Source organism: Molossus molossus, unplaced genomic scaffold (genome assembly GCF_014108415.1).
Source record: "Molossus molossus isolate mMolMol1 unplaced genomic scaffold, mMolMol1.p scaffold_m16_p_21, whole genome shotgun sequence".
Classification (NCBI taxonomy): domain Eukaryota; kingdom Metazoa; phylum Chordata; class Mammalia; order Chiroptera; family Molossidae; genus Molossus; species Molossus molossus.
In genome coordinates, this window is record NW_023425357.1 from 36,144,649 (window position 1) to 36,159,732 (window position 15,084).

At 44.8% G+C, this 15,084-nt stretch overlaps 1 pseudogene; it reads right to left on the reverse strand.

The window, feature by feature from the left end:
* Nucleotides 1-912: 912 nt before the first annotated feature.
* On the reverse strand, nucleotides 913-14,252 carry LOC118639583 (annotated as a pseudogene).
* Nucleotides 14,253-15,084: the final 832 nt, after the last annotated feature.

Consider the following 15,084-nt stretch of genomic DNA (forward strand, 5'->3'; position numbering starts at 1 on the left):
ATTTGATTGGGTATTTTCTGCTTCCTTATATTCCAAATTGATGGTTTGCTTCTTGGCTTTACCTCCTCTATTATTGAATCTGTGTAAATTATTCTTTATTTCAGTTAGTTCCTCCTTCATTTCTGACTGGTCCTTTTGGGTGGGGCAGGGCCTCAAGGAATCACCAGGGCAGGGCAAATAGTGTGAGCTAGGTTGTTGGAGTTCCAGATATGGCGGCCCTCTGCTGGCCTCATGGGGGGCCTTGTGGAAGAAGGGCTCACCAAAGGGACAAAGGCCTCCGACAGCACGTCTGTCCAGGAGAAAGTTGCCTCTCCAGCCCTCGCCTCAATGCCAAACAACTCAGTTCTTCCCCGTATGTCCCTGGTGTCTTTCAAGCTGCATTCCCCATGCTGGAGCTCAGAGGGAGTGTGTCCAAGTAAATCCGTGTGTGGTCCCTTTAAGAGGAACTGCCTGGGGCTCTTGAAGCCTCAGCCTCTCTCAGCCTTAGTTCCCACTGGTTTTACAGTCGGAAGTGATGGGCCCTTCTTGTCCTGGCACTGGAACTCTGAGCTGGGGGCCTGGTGTGGGACAAGGACCCCTCACTTATCAGGGAGGACCTTCCCAGCCAAGGTGTCCCTCCTGACTTTTATCCGCCACACGTGGGTGAGGGACCAGCCTGTCCATGCCTCTGCCCCTCCTACCAGTCTCAATGTGGCTGCTACTTTTAATTTTGTAGTTGTAGGACTTCCATTCAGCTCGATGTCAGGGGGTTTTGAGTGATGTTTGTTCTGTAGTTTAGTTGTAATTGCAATGTGGTTGTGGGAGGCCACAATACTGCACTTAACTACGCCACCATCTTGACTGGAAGTTCAATAATTCCTTTTTTTAAGAAAAATTGGTTGATATCTTTATTGCTTTGGGGACAGGGGGTTCTCAGGTGCTCTTGGTGGGGCATGCCTGCTTCCTTTTCACCATCCCAGACTTCTGGTTGCACAGGATGGTGCTGGCCCTGCAGATGGCAGTCCTGCACAGATCCAAGCTGTACTTGTTCTTTCAGATTATGTGCTGGATGCTGCGCAGGATGGCCCCGGCATTCTTGGTGGTGACAATCTGCAAATAGAAGGTGGCTGGCTTTCACTGGCTGGATCTCAGCTTCATGACAACCCCTACAGCCTTGCCATGGGCAGCTGGCTCCACCCACTTGTGGTGAATCATCTTGTTGTAGTGAAAGGAGTTGTGGGCCTTCTGACTGTTGGGTTTCATGCTGTACATTTGCTTGTTCCTCTTCATCAGGAAGCTGGCATAGTTCCATAGGACCAACCATTGCAGGTGAGCAGAAATGACAGTAGCTTTTCTCACTGTGGCAGCCAGAGATGGAAGGAGAGTAATTTCTTTTTTTTTTTCTGTATTGATTTTAGAGAGAGAGGAAGGAAGAAGGGGAGAGAGAAAAGCATCGATGAGAAAGAACATCGATTGGCTGCCTCCTACATGCCCCCGACTGGGGATCAAGCCCACAACCTTGGCATGTGCCCTGACTGGGAATCAAACCGGCAACCTCTTGGTACCTGAGTGGATGCTCAACCAGTGAGCCATACAAGTCAGGCGAAAGAGAGTAATTTCTTTCTTTCTTTTTTTAAAAAAATCTTTATTGTTGGATGTAAAATGTATTACAGATGTTCCACATATTTCCCCCATTGACCCCCTCCTTCCCACTCCCGCCCCCCTCCCGCCTTTTCCCACACTATTGTCTGTGTCCGTTGGTTATGCATATAAGTTCTTTGGTTTATTTCTTCCCACCCCCCCAACTCCTTTCCCTTTGAGGTTTGTCAGTCTAGCAACCAATTTGTACTTCTTAATCTCTTTACCTTTTTCACCCATTCCCCCAACCCCTCCCAACTGGCAACCAACAAAATGTTCTCTGTATCTATGAGAATGTTTCTGTTCTACCTGTTCATTTTGTTTGTAGATTCCATTGTTGATAGATATGTATTCATTGCCATTTTGTTTGTTCATATATTTTATCTTTTTCTTCAAAAAGACCCTTCATCATTTCATATAATAATGGTTTGGTGGTAACGAACTCCTTTAACTTTTTCTTGTCTGGGAAAGTTTTTATATGGCTATCAATTCTAAATGACAGCTTTGCAGGATAGAGTAATCTTGATTGTAGGTTCTTGCTTTTCATCACTCTGAATATTTCTTGCCACTCCCTTCTGGCCCGCAAAGTTTCTTTTGAGAAATCAGCTGACAGCCTAATGGGAACTCCCTTGTAGGTAACTAGCTGCCTTTCTCTTGCTGCTTTTAAGATTCTCTCTTTGTCTTGAACCTTTTGCATTTTGATGATGATGTGTCTTGGTGTGGGCCTCTTGGGGTTCATCTTGTTTGGGACTCTCTGCGCTTCCTGGACTTGTATGTCTGTTTCCTTCACCAAGTTAGGAAAGTTTTCTGCCATTATTGTTTCAAACAGGTTTTCAATTTCTTGTTCTCTCTCTTCTCCTTCTGGCACCCCCAAGATGCAAATGTTGGCACGCTTGAAGTTGTCCCAGAGGCTCCTTACACTATCCTCATTTTTTTGGATTCTTTTTTCTTTTTGCTGTTCTGATTGGGAATTTTTTGCTTCCTTATATTCCAAATTGATGGTTTGCTCCTCGGATTTACATACTCTATTATTGAAGCTGTGTAAATTATTCTTTATTTCAGTTAATGTCTCCTTCAGTTCTAACTGTGCATCTATGATTTCTAACTGGTCCTTTTTTATGCTCTTGAGGCCCTCCCTAAGTTCACTGAGGTTCTTACTAAGTTCATTGAGCATCCTTATAATCAGTATTTTGAACTCAACATCTGTTAGGTTGCTTATCTCCATTTTGCTTAGTTCTTTTATTGGGGTTTTGTTCTGTTCTTTCATTTGGGACCTGTTTCTTTGCTTCCTCATTTTGGCTGCCCCCCCGTGTTGGTTTCAGTGTATTACTTAATGAGAGGTATGGGGCTCGCTGAGACCAGATGCTGCTCATTTGAAAGAATTTAGGAAAAACCTGAAGCAGGATCCAAGACAGGCCAATCCTATGGTTAAGCAAGTGGCAACAGCTTGGGTGGGCCTGAAAGTTGGGTGGGGTGGGGTGGGGTGGGGTGGGGTGGGGTGGGGTGGGGCCTCTGGGAGTCACCAGGGCGGAGCTACCAGTGTGAGCCAGGTTGCTGGAGTCCCAGATATGGCGACTGTCTGCCGCCCCCGGGAAGGGCTCACCAAAGGAACAAAGGCCTCTGACAGCACATTTGTCCCGGAGAAAGCCCCCTCTCCAGCCCTCGCGCCAGTGCCAAACAGCTCAGTTCTTCCCTGTATGTCTCTGGTGCCCCTCGAGCTGCCTCCCCTCCAAGGTTAGAGGGAGAGAGTCCGATAAGTCCGTGTGCGGGCCCTTTAGGGGGCTGCGTGGGGCTCCAGCCGCTTCAGCTTCCCAGAGCCTCAGTTCCTGCTGGTTTTTCCAGCCAGAAGTTATGGGGACTTCTCTTCCTGGCACTGGAACCCTGAGTGGGGCACCTAGTGTGGGAGGGGAACCCCTCAGTCCTCAGGAAGGACCTTCCCAGCCGAGGTATCCTCCTGATTTTTATCTGCCACACGTGGGTGTAGGACCAGCCCGCCGCAGCCGTCGCCACCACCCCAGCCGCCTCTGCCCCTCGAGCCTCCATCCTTCCTACCAGTCTGGATGTGGCTGCTGCTTTAATTCTGTAGTTGTAGGACTTCCATTCGGCTTGATTTCAGGCTGTTTTGAATGATGGTTGTTCTGTAGTTTAGTTGTAACTTTGATGTGGTTGTGGGAGGATGCAATACTGCGTTTACCTACGCTGCCATCTTGACCGGAAGTCACTCGAAAGAGAGTAATTTCTTAATATTATCTAATATTCAGTTCATATTAAAATTTCCCCAATTGTCTTAAAGATGTCCTTTTACAATTAGTTTATTCAAATAAGGATTTAAACAGGTCCATCCAATGTATTTGGCCATTATGTCTTGTAAGGCTTTTTTATTCAAAAAAAGTCTTTTCTTTTTACCCCTATACATTAGAATGTTGGAGAAATTGGGCTCTCTCACATCCTGGATTCAGTTGGTTGCTTCTTATAGCGTCTTGATCAAATTCATTTTTTTGGTGGGAAGGGAAAGGAGAGGATAGAAAACTGTCCAAAACCTACACGATGGGTCTCCTGATATGATGTAATGGGAAATAGGTAACATGGTCTCTGTAATATTTTACCAAAAGTGACTTATCTGATAATCATGAAGAATACACAGGACAAATTCAGATTGTGAGATCTTCCACAAGATAACTTGTCTGGACTCTTCAAAAATGTCACGAAAGAAAAAATTAAATAAACACTGATTGGATGCTGGATCACACACAAGACTATAGTTATACAGAATATGACTGGGAAAATTGAGGAAATTTGAATATGAAACTGTATATGATATAATATTATCACATTGTGTTTCTTAGGTGTGATAATGGCATTGTGGCTGCATGGGAGAATGCCCTTGCTCTTAGGAGCTGCAGACTAAAGAATCTGGAGTGAAATGTCAGAATGTTTGCAAATAACTCAAATGGTTCAGCCAAAATCATAAAATAAAATCTGTGTATAATCTGGCAAAGTGTACTGACAACTGGTGAATCAAGATGAAAAGTGTAAGAGTGTCTGTTGATTGTAGTTTTTAAAACATTTCTGTTGGTTTGAAATTTTTTTAAATAAAAAGTTGTGGAAAAAGAATGTTTTGCTCATGCCCAGCCAGTGTGGCTCAATGGTTGAGCATCGACCCATGCACCAAGAGGTTGCCAGTTCGATTCCTGGTCAGAGCACATGCCCAGGTTGTGGGCCCAATCCCTGGTGGGGGGCATGCAGGAGGCAGCAATCAATCTTCTCTCTCACTGATACTTCTATCTCTCTCTACCTCTCCCTTCCTCTCTTTCTAAAATCAATAAAGGAAAAAAAAAAAAATAAGAATGTTTTGTTCATGGAGCTGCTGGGCCTCTCCTGAATTACACTGGCATCTCTGATTTGTGGGTGTCGTCATTGCTTACTCGGATCTCCCCTATTGCTTGCCTTTTGCTCCAGATCTCTTCCCCTTGGATGCAGGAGCCGTGGATGGAGGCCCCGAGATCCTGTGTCTTATCATTCTGATGCTGTGGAATTCTAGTACTGTATCATTTAAAGGAAGGAAGGAAAAGAAGAGAAGAAAAAGCGGAGAGTAGGCTTGTCTTGTGCAGGCTCTGTCACCTCCAGGATTGCTTCTACAGTCAGCCACCGCCCCCTGGTGGCCATCAGCATGCAGTGTCTCCTCCTCGCAGGGCCCTGCAGCCCTCACTCTTACCAAGAGGCACCGGTGAAAAGCACACTTGGGGACGAGTGGTTTTACAATCCCAGCCTGCTCACCATTTTAAAGAACACCAACTAGAGCCCAGGATGGTGCAACGTGCTTTAGAGATATTAACTCAATCCTCACACCAGCTAACAGGTGGGGCTACGGTAGCACCTACTTTTATTTTTTATTTATTTTTATTATTTTTATCTTTATTGTTGAATGTATTACAGACATTCCTCATTTTTCCCCCATTGACCCCCTCCTCCCCACTCCCGCCCCCCTCCTGCCTTTTCCCATACTGTGGTCTGTGTCCATTGGTTATGCATATAAGTTCTTTGGTTTATTTCTTCCTACTCCCCAACCCCCTTCCCTTTGAGGTTTTTCAGTCTAGCAACCATTTTGTTCTTCTAAATCTCTTCACCTTTTTCACCCATTCCTCCAACCCCCCTCCCATCTGGCAACCAACAAAATGTTCTCTGTATCTCTAAGAATATTTCTGTTCAGCCTGTTCATTTTGTTTATAGATTTCATTGTTGATAGATATATAGTCATTGCCATTTTGTTTGTTCATATATTTTATCTTTTTCTTCAATCTTTCATATAACGGTTTGATGGTGATGAACTCCTTTAACTTTTTCTTGTCTGGGAAACTCTTTATATGGCCATCGATTCTAAATGACAGCTTTGCAGGATAGAGTAATCTTGGTTGTAGGCTCTTGCTTTTCATCACTCTGAATATTTCTTGCCATTCTTTTCTGGCCTGCAAAGTTTCTTTTGAGAAATCAGCTGACAGTCTTATGGGAACTTCCTTATAGGTAACTAACTGCTTTTCTCTTGCTGCTTTTAAGATTTTCTCTTTGTCTTGAACCCTCTGCATTTTGATGATGATGTGTCTTGGTGTGGGCCTCTTGGGGTTCATCTTGTTTGAGACTCTCTGTGCTTCCTGGACTTGTATGTCTGTTTTCTTCACCAAGTTAGGAAAGTTTTCTGCCATTATTGTTTCAAACAGGTTTTCGATTTCTTGTTCTCTCTCTTCTCCTTCTGGCACCCCCAAGATGCGAATGTTGGCACGCTTGAAGTTGTCCCAGAGGCTCCTTATACTCTCCTCATTTTTTTTTGGATTCTGTTTTCTTTTTGCTGTTCTGATTGGGTGGTTTTTTTTTTTGCTTCCTTACATTCCAAATTGATGGTTTGTTTTTTGGCTTTACCTATTCTACTATTGAATCTGTGTAAATTATTCTTTATTTCAGTTAGTGCCTCCTTCATTTCTGACTGTGCATTCTTCATTTCTGACTGGTCCTTTCTTATGCTCTGGAGGCCCTCACTAAGTTCACTGAAGTTCTCACTAAGTTCACTGAGCATTCTTATAAGCAGTGTTTTGAACTCAGCATCTGTTAGGTTGCTTATCTCCATTTCGCTTAGTTCTTTTCCTGGAGATTTTTTCTGTTCTTTCATTTGGGACCTGTTTCTTTGTCTCCTCATTTTGGCTGCCTCTCTGTGTTTGTTTCTGTGTATTACTTAACAAGAGGTATGGGACTAGCTGAGACCAGATGCTGCTTGTTTGAAAGAATTTAGCGGATCCTGAAGCGGATCCAAGACAGGCCAATCCTATGGTTAAGCAACTGGCAACAGCTAGGGTGGGCCTGAAAGTTAGGTGGGGCGGGGCCTCAGGGAATCACCAGGGCAGGGCTACCAGTGTGAGCCAGGTTGCTGGAGTCCCAGATATGGCAGCTGTCTGCTGCCCAAGGGAAGGGCTCACCAAAGGAACAAAGGCCTCTGACAGCACATTTGTCCTGGAGAAAGCTGCCTCTCCAGCCCTTGCTCCAATGCCAAACAGCTCAGTTCTTCCATGTGTGTCTCTGGCGCCCCTCAAGCTGCTTTCACCATGCCAGAGCTCAGAAGGAGCAAGTCTGAGTCCATGCTCAGACCATTTAAGAGGAACTGCCTGGGGCACCAGACGCCAGCCTCCCTGAGCCTCATTTCCTGCTGGGTTTTCCAGCCAGAAGTAATGGAGATCTCTCTTTCTGGCACTGGAACCCTGAGCGGGGTGCCTGGTATGAAATGAGGACCCCTCAGTCCTCAGAGAGGACCTTCCCAGCCAAGGTGTCCTCCTGATTTTTATTTGCCACACGTGGGTGTGGGACCAGCCCGTCCACCTCCGCCCCTCCTACCAGTCTCAATGTGGCTGCTTCTTTAATTCCATAGTTGTAGGACTTCCATTCAGTTCGATGTCAGGCAGTTTTGAATGATGGTTGTTCTGTAGTTTAGTTGTAACTTTGATGTGGTTGTGGGAGGATGCGATACCACATTTACCTATGCTGCCATCTTGACCAGAAGTCCTGGTAGCCCCTACTTTTAAAGACAAACTGAGCCCTAGCTCATGTGGCTTAGTTGGCTGGAGCATGTTCCCATGCACCCAAGGGTCTCTAGTAAGATTCAATTCCCCGATTGGGGCACGTATAAGAGGCAACTGATCAATGTCTCTCTCACATAGACTCCTCTCTTTTTCCCTCTCCCTTTCTCTCTAAAATCAATAAAAACATATCCTTTGGTAAGGATTTTTAAAACTTAAATAAATAAATAAAAACTAACTCAGAGAGAGGAGGTGACAGGCCAAAGAGTGTCACACCTAACTATAGATGTAATGCTGTGCCCACTACAGCACAGCTGCTTCCAATTTTGATGATGTGATAATGGTAAAATAATAGCAAGAGCCCTGACTGGTATGGCTCAGAGGTTAAAGCATCGGCCTACAGATCAAAGAGTTTCGGGTTTGATTCCTAGCAAAGGACACACACCTCAGTTGCAGGTTTGATCCCCAGCCCCTAATCAGGGTCATGTGGGAGGCAACCAATCAATGTGTCTCTCTCACATCAATATTCCTCTCTCTCTCCCCTCTCCCTCCCTTCCACTCTATCTAAAAAGCAATGGAAAAAAATTCTCCGGGAGGATTAAAAGATAGTAATAAAAATAATAACAAGATACATTTGTTGTGTGACTTTGGGCCATGCACTATACAACATATTAACTAATTTAATCCACAACAGCCCTAGGGGAGTAGGTTTTATTAATAAGCCCATTTTACAGCTAAGGAAATCAAGGTAGAGAGTTTAATAAATCTGCCCCAGGTCACTCAGAGAGGAGTACTAACTGGGGGGAGGGGAGAAAGCATTGAGGAGCATTGGAAATGTCTATTTGCTCAGTTCATAAATGTTTATTACTACCTACCAGGTACAGGACCCTGAACTAAGATATGAATGTGCAACGAGAAGACAACAAAACAACACTACTAAATAAAAAAAATGGGGAAAAATGTAAATAGAAAATCTAATCTATTTATAAAAATGCATTCCTAAAAATAAGATGCTCAACAAGAAGAATGAAATTTTTTTTTTTTGAGAATGGAATTGTTTTACAATCAGTAGAAATAAGGTAAACATGGACTACTGATCTGTTCTAAGAGAAGGGAGAGAAAGCACAAGTGAACATAAACATTTTTACTGCAACCCACCAGTGAAGAACACACTGATAAGTCCCAATTTAAGGTTTGGCTAAATATTTACCTCAAAGAAAAGTAAAAGAGGGCACTGGCATTTTCCTGAGAAATTCATAAGAACTTTTTAGACATGCATTCAAATTCCTGTTTCTAATAGAATCTGGCAATTCAATTTGACTTTCAGAGAATGCCATTTAACCATACCACCTGCAACCAACTCCATTTGCTCCAAGCAGCTGCCTTCCAGGTTGTAGCCTCCCAGGGTCCAGAAAAGTCCAGGGGCCACTCTTGCCTGGGCCGCTTCCCTTCTCCCTCCCTCTGGTGCTTCCCAGGCCCAATATAGCATCGGATCACTTAAGATTTCTTGAAGTCCCTAGGCTCGGTCCCACTGGGCTGCTGTGATTCACTTCTTCCTCACCCTGGGTGAAGAAACCCCCAGCGAAGATGCCCACAAGAGTGCATCCATGCTGTGCTGCAGCTGCAGTTGGAGCACTAGGACCAGCTGAGCACCACCCCTCTTCACCAACACACACTTTTTTCAGCTTACACTGTTAAACAAAATACCTGATGAAATTTTGTAGAAAAATGAAGAACATAAGGTGTCATTGTTTGTTTTTTTGGTATGTGCCTCTAGTAGGAACTGAACCCGGGATTCTCTGGTCCGCAGGCCAATGCTTCAACTGCTGAGCCAAACCGGCCAGGGCAGATGTTGTCATTGTTTTTAAAAATCACTTTATTAAATAAAGTATGATTGAAATACAAAATGTGTACATGCTTACTGTACACAACGTGAGTTTGAATACCATTTTCATTCTCACCATCTTTGTTATCATTTTGGTCTATATATTCCATGAAATGTTGTCTGGACATAGTTGAGAAAAGTGTATAGCTGGAAAAATTGGCTAAGAGTGTGAATAGACTGGAGGATAGTGTTGACTAAAGAACAAAACACACAGATCATCCCTTGAAAGAAGCTGTGTTTCTCAGAGTGACCAGCAGTGTCAACCTTATTTGGGAACTTTTTAGAACTGCAAATGCTTTGTTTGGATCACACTTGCTGAATCAGAAAACAGCAGGCTGGGGCTTAGAAATTCGTTTTAACCAGCTCCCCAAGAGATTTCGGTGCATGCTCAAATTTGAAAACCACGTACTACTGCTACACAATGACCAAACCTTCTACTAATTCAGTGATTATTAAAAAGTAAATGTATCACTCTTCCTACCCAGAGCATGCCCACGCCTTTCTTCCCTCACAAGTATGCATCTCCTAAACTCTAAGGGTCCCCACCAGACTTGCAACCAGGGGAGCAATGGACAGTAGCAGCTTGTCCTGAGTTAACCCCCTGAACCTGTCTCCAAGGCTCCTTTTCTCTGACTTTCCATTGAGCCAAAGCAGCCCCACCTAGACTCTCCTGTTGCTTCTTCTATCCTAGGCCCTGCCTTGTTTTACTCTCCCCGGCTTTAATAGACGTACTCTCAACATAAATTTTAAAAAGTGAATTTATATTTTCTTAGTCTTAACAGCAAGTTGTATTAAAGAAATAAGAGCAAGAGGAGCCTGGAGAATGCCTGGTGTGGAGGTGGAGTTTTCCCACACAATCTCTCTCGAGGTAAAAGACAGTAGGAACTAGAGGCATTCAGATACATTGGGCAATGTTTGAGGTGGGGAATCCCTTAATCATGCACCATCCACCCTTCACCCCCAAAGTGTTTGTGTTGTGAAATTAGAAAATAAACTGACAGTCAAAAAAGGACCAAAGGTGTCCCTCCTGACAGCTGATTTGGCTTGGCTGGAGGTGGGAATGGGTGTGCATGGAAGAAAATGTTCTTGTAGCTTGTGTGGGATCCCCCTTAGAGCACCCTTGAGGTCCTGGTAAGGGTCCCCTGGTGGTATTTTTCTGGCTTACATCCCTCCTGTTCTCCCATCCCTTTCTTTAAAATTAAAGTTTTTTGTTTTCTTTATTGATTTGAGAGAGAAAGGGAGAGGGAGAGAGAGATAGAAACATCAATGAGAGAGAACATCAACTGACCGCCTTCTGCATGCCCTCTACTGGGAATTTGGTCCACAACCTGGGCATGTGCCCTGACCAGGAATCAAACTGGCGACCTCTTGGTGCATGGGTAGATGCTCAACCACTGGGCCACACTGGCCAGGCTCCCCATCCCTTTCTGCTCTCCCCTTGGCCCCTCTCCCTGATCCTTTTTCTCTAACTCCAGCTTTTTACTTCCCTCCCCATTACCCACAAGTGCCCAGGTCTCCAGCTGCTGACTCATTAGCATGGAGGACAGACAGGTTGCTACCTCCTTGCGAGCCCCATGGGACATCTTGTTCCCTACTGACCCCTTAGGCTTAGAGGGACCTCAGTGGCAAAGATTGGGGACCTTGCAGATGGAGGAGGATGTGAGGAATTTTGCTGGGCCTGGAGGAGGAGGTGGTCCATAAAGCTCCCCAATATGGGGGACGTCCTGTCCCAAGGAAAAGCCTCAGGGTCCAAAATTCTTGGGAGGCTGGCCACTGTTGTTCTAATGGATTACTGAGTCTTTGGGTCAGTAGAGTTGCCCCCATCGGAGCCAGATCCATGGGCCAGGAAATGTCACTGACCTTGAAACCTCTGACTAAGAAGAGAGGCAAATGAATGTCCCTTTTCTCTGCCTGCCTTTGGTCTAGTTTTCTTGCTGGGCTCCTGCCCTGTTGCCACTCACTCAAACTCTTGTGGATACAGGGGCTATTTGGGGGCAGGAGTGTGGTAGGTCAAACCCATCCCTTTCCAGAAGCTGCAGGGCTGCTTCTAGATCAGGTTGGGGATGGTGAGGCAGGATGTCCGTGCCTGTGGAATCCTGGGATTTCTCTGGGCCTAGACCTGGCATCTGGACATAGATGCAACTTCACCCCTTCTTTGACCCCTCAAATAGAGTCAAATTGTCCATTGTGACTTGTCAGCTAGGAGGACTCCAAGGCAGCTTTCTCAAATCCAGCTGCAATTGTGGGTGTTAAGGAGGTCCCTCACATGTTCTTTCTCACCTTTTGAATTAAAACTTTTTATTATGCTCTATCCCTTAGCTTGTTATATACCTGTGGGTTTTTTCTTTTTATAGTTGATGTACAACATTCAGATATACAACACAGTGATTTGATTATTTTCACCACAATAAGTCTTGTAACTATCTGACACCACACAAAGTTATCATGATGGCCCTGATCGGTTTGGCTCAACGGTTAGTGTTGGCCCGCAGACTGAAGGGTCACAGGTTTGATTCCCCGTCAAAAGCATGTACGTGGGTTGCAGGTTCGATCCCTGGCCCTGATCAGGGTCGTGCGGGAGGCAACCAATTGAAGTGTCTCTCTCACATCAATGTTCCTTTCTCTCTCTCTTTCCCTCCCTTCCACTATCTCTAAAAAACAATGGAAAAATATCCTTGGGTGAGGATTAAAATAATAATAATAAATAAAAATACTAAGAGCCCTGTGTAGCTAGTTCAGTTGGTTAGAGCATCGTCCCTATATGCCAAAATTGTGGGTTCAATCCCTGTTCAGGGCATGTATAAGAAGCAACCAGTGAATGAATGCATAAATAAATGAATGCATAAATAAATGGAACAACAAGTCAATGTCTCTCTTCCTCTCTCTGAAATAAATCAATACAAATTTAAAATATAATCAACTTCTAAAAATAAAATAAAAATACTATGAATTTCTATTTTATACTTTCTCTGGTAATTCCAGTATCTGAAGTGTTTCTGTCTGTGATTTATTGTTTGTTATTTCTGCATGTTCTCTTTCATGATGTCTCCTGCATACCTGGTTATCTTTGAGAATGTGCTGGAAGTTACTAAAAAAAGGGTATGTGTGTGTGTGAATACTTTGATGTCTGAGATAATACCTTTCTCTAAAGATTATATTCAATGGCTTAAAAAATTTTTTTTTCCTTTATTGAGAGGGAGAGGGAGAGGGAGATAGAAACATCTATGAGAGAGAACATCAACTGGCCCCCTCCTGCATGCTCCCCACAGGGGATTGGGCCCACAACCTGGGCATAGGTCCTGACTAGGAATTGAACCAGCAACCTCTTGGTGCACGAGTTGCTGCTCAACCAGTGAGCCACACTGACTGGACTCAATTGTCTCTGTAAGTCATCTGGGCACATCACAAATCTGGTCAACATTGTAAATTTTTTTTATTCTTCTCTTTTTATCCTCACTTGAGGCCACTTTTTCATTTTTTGTTCAGATAGAGTGGAAGAGAGAGAGAGAGATCGTCATGAAAGGGACACATCAAGTGGCTGCCTCCTGCATGACCTTACCAGGGCCAGGGACAAACTGCAAGTGAGATACATGCCCTTAGTGGGAACCGAACCCAGGTCCCTCTGGACCACGGGCTGATGCTCTAACCGCTAAGAGAAACCGGCCAGGGCAACATTGTAGATTTTGAAGGTTGAGATTCCCTACACCTCTGAGAATTGTTGAATTTGAGAGACATATCCATCTTCAGTTCAACATTTTCTTGAGGGTGTTTTCATTTAGGGTTCTAGTTCAAATATGGGGTGATTATTCAGACTACCAGCTTTACTTTTACACTTGTACCCCTTATACTGAAAGTCCACCACCCTTACAGCTGAGATTCACAGGCGTCTCTTTCCATCAACAAATACCTTCAGGCAAAGGTAGCTGGGAGTTTTGGGATTATGAACTGTCTTTAGCTTCTAGAATTTGATCCCTAGTTCACTTTTATTAGCTCTTTGAAATGTTTTCCTTTTTTCAACATTTTATCCAGCTTATTTTCTATGGAAGAATTGGTCCTAATTACCTAGACCATCATTGTCGGAATTGTAACCCTTCACTTAAGGCTTCATTATCCATCCTCCAGTTTGCCTGCACAGGTCTCTTCTTGCCTGAAGAAGGTAGAAGGGAAGAGAGACAAAGAAGAGATGCTGTCTGTTTTTATGACCTTATTTCAGAGTAGAAACTTATACTTCCTCAGGAAAAGCTACACTTTTTCGACATGAGGAGATATGGTCACCTGGAGTTTCTCCACTTAAACTAATTTCATATGTTCAATTTATCCCCATTTTGTCCAGTAGGTCACGAGGTAGATGGTGGTGTCCAGCCACCCGGCAAAGAGCGAGAAAAGAGGGGAGGGGTCGGTCTGAGGTGTTCTGGCCATGGGGCACAGTGGCTGGGGGCGGCCACCGGGCAGAGAAAGCTCTGGCTCGGAGGGAAGCGAACACGGAGCACTGCACACACGCCCAAACAGATCGGAACTCGGTATGCCAGGCGCTGGAATTTCATTCCTCTCCCCGGAATGCCCGCATGGCAGCGGAAAACATCAGGCCGGAAGCGAGAGTGCATCCAGCCAAGGCTTTTGGGGATTGTAGTCTGCAGCCGCGCCGTGTCCTGGGCACTCGCAGGAAGTCCTTTCTGCGTGTAGAACCGCATGTGGCGAACGCTGCTTCTCCCCCAGGGTTCCTAAAATGTCCAGGGAAGCAAGGGGCTTCCTTTGACACCTCTTTAAAGGGCACACCCAGATCTTCCTGTTAATTCCTTTTTAAAAAAAATATATTTTTACTGATTTTAGAGAGAGGAAGGGAGGAGAAACATCAATCAGCTGGTCTCTGCTTGAGCCCACAACCTGGGCATGTGCCCTGGCCAGGAATCGAACCTGCGACCTCTTGGTGCATGGGACAGTGCTCAACCATCTGAGCCACACTGGCCAGGGCCCTGTTATTAATTCTAAATTTGGTGATACAACCTTTCCAACCCATGTGTCACCATTAGGTTCCTTTTTACCCCTGCCACACCACTTTAGGATCCTTTAACCTGAAAGAAAGCAATTTAGTGCTTTCTTGTGGTTATTAAAATTTAGTCTAGCCCATTTGAAATGTCCAAACAAATAGCTTATTTTTAGGTGCTTGCATGTAGGTCGGTTTCTCTGAGCGTTGGGTTAGTCCTGTTTGGCCTGGGGCCGGTGGTCTGCTGTGACAGGGCAGTCCCTTCACAAAGAGATGCATGGCTGTCTAGACACTACATGCAGCTTCACCCCAGGCCTGTGTGTTCATTCACTGCAGGGCAGACTAGTTTCCTCTTTGGCCCAATGCAGTCCATGCTTCCAATCCCTCTAGAGGTGGATCATCCCCTAGTTTGGTTGGGCAGTTACTGGGACACAGTCCTTTGATTCCTGCCACTCCATATTCCTTCCTCCCTCCTGGGAACTCCAAGCACAGTGTAAACATATGTCCTGGTTTTCCAGCACAGCCTCAGCTTCTGGTCT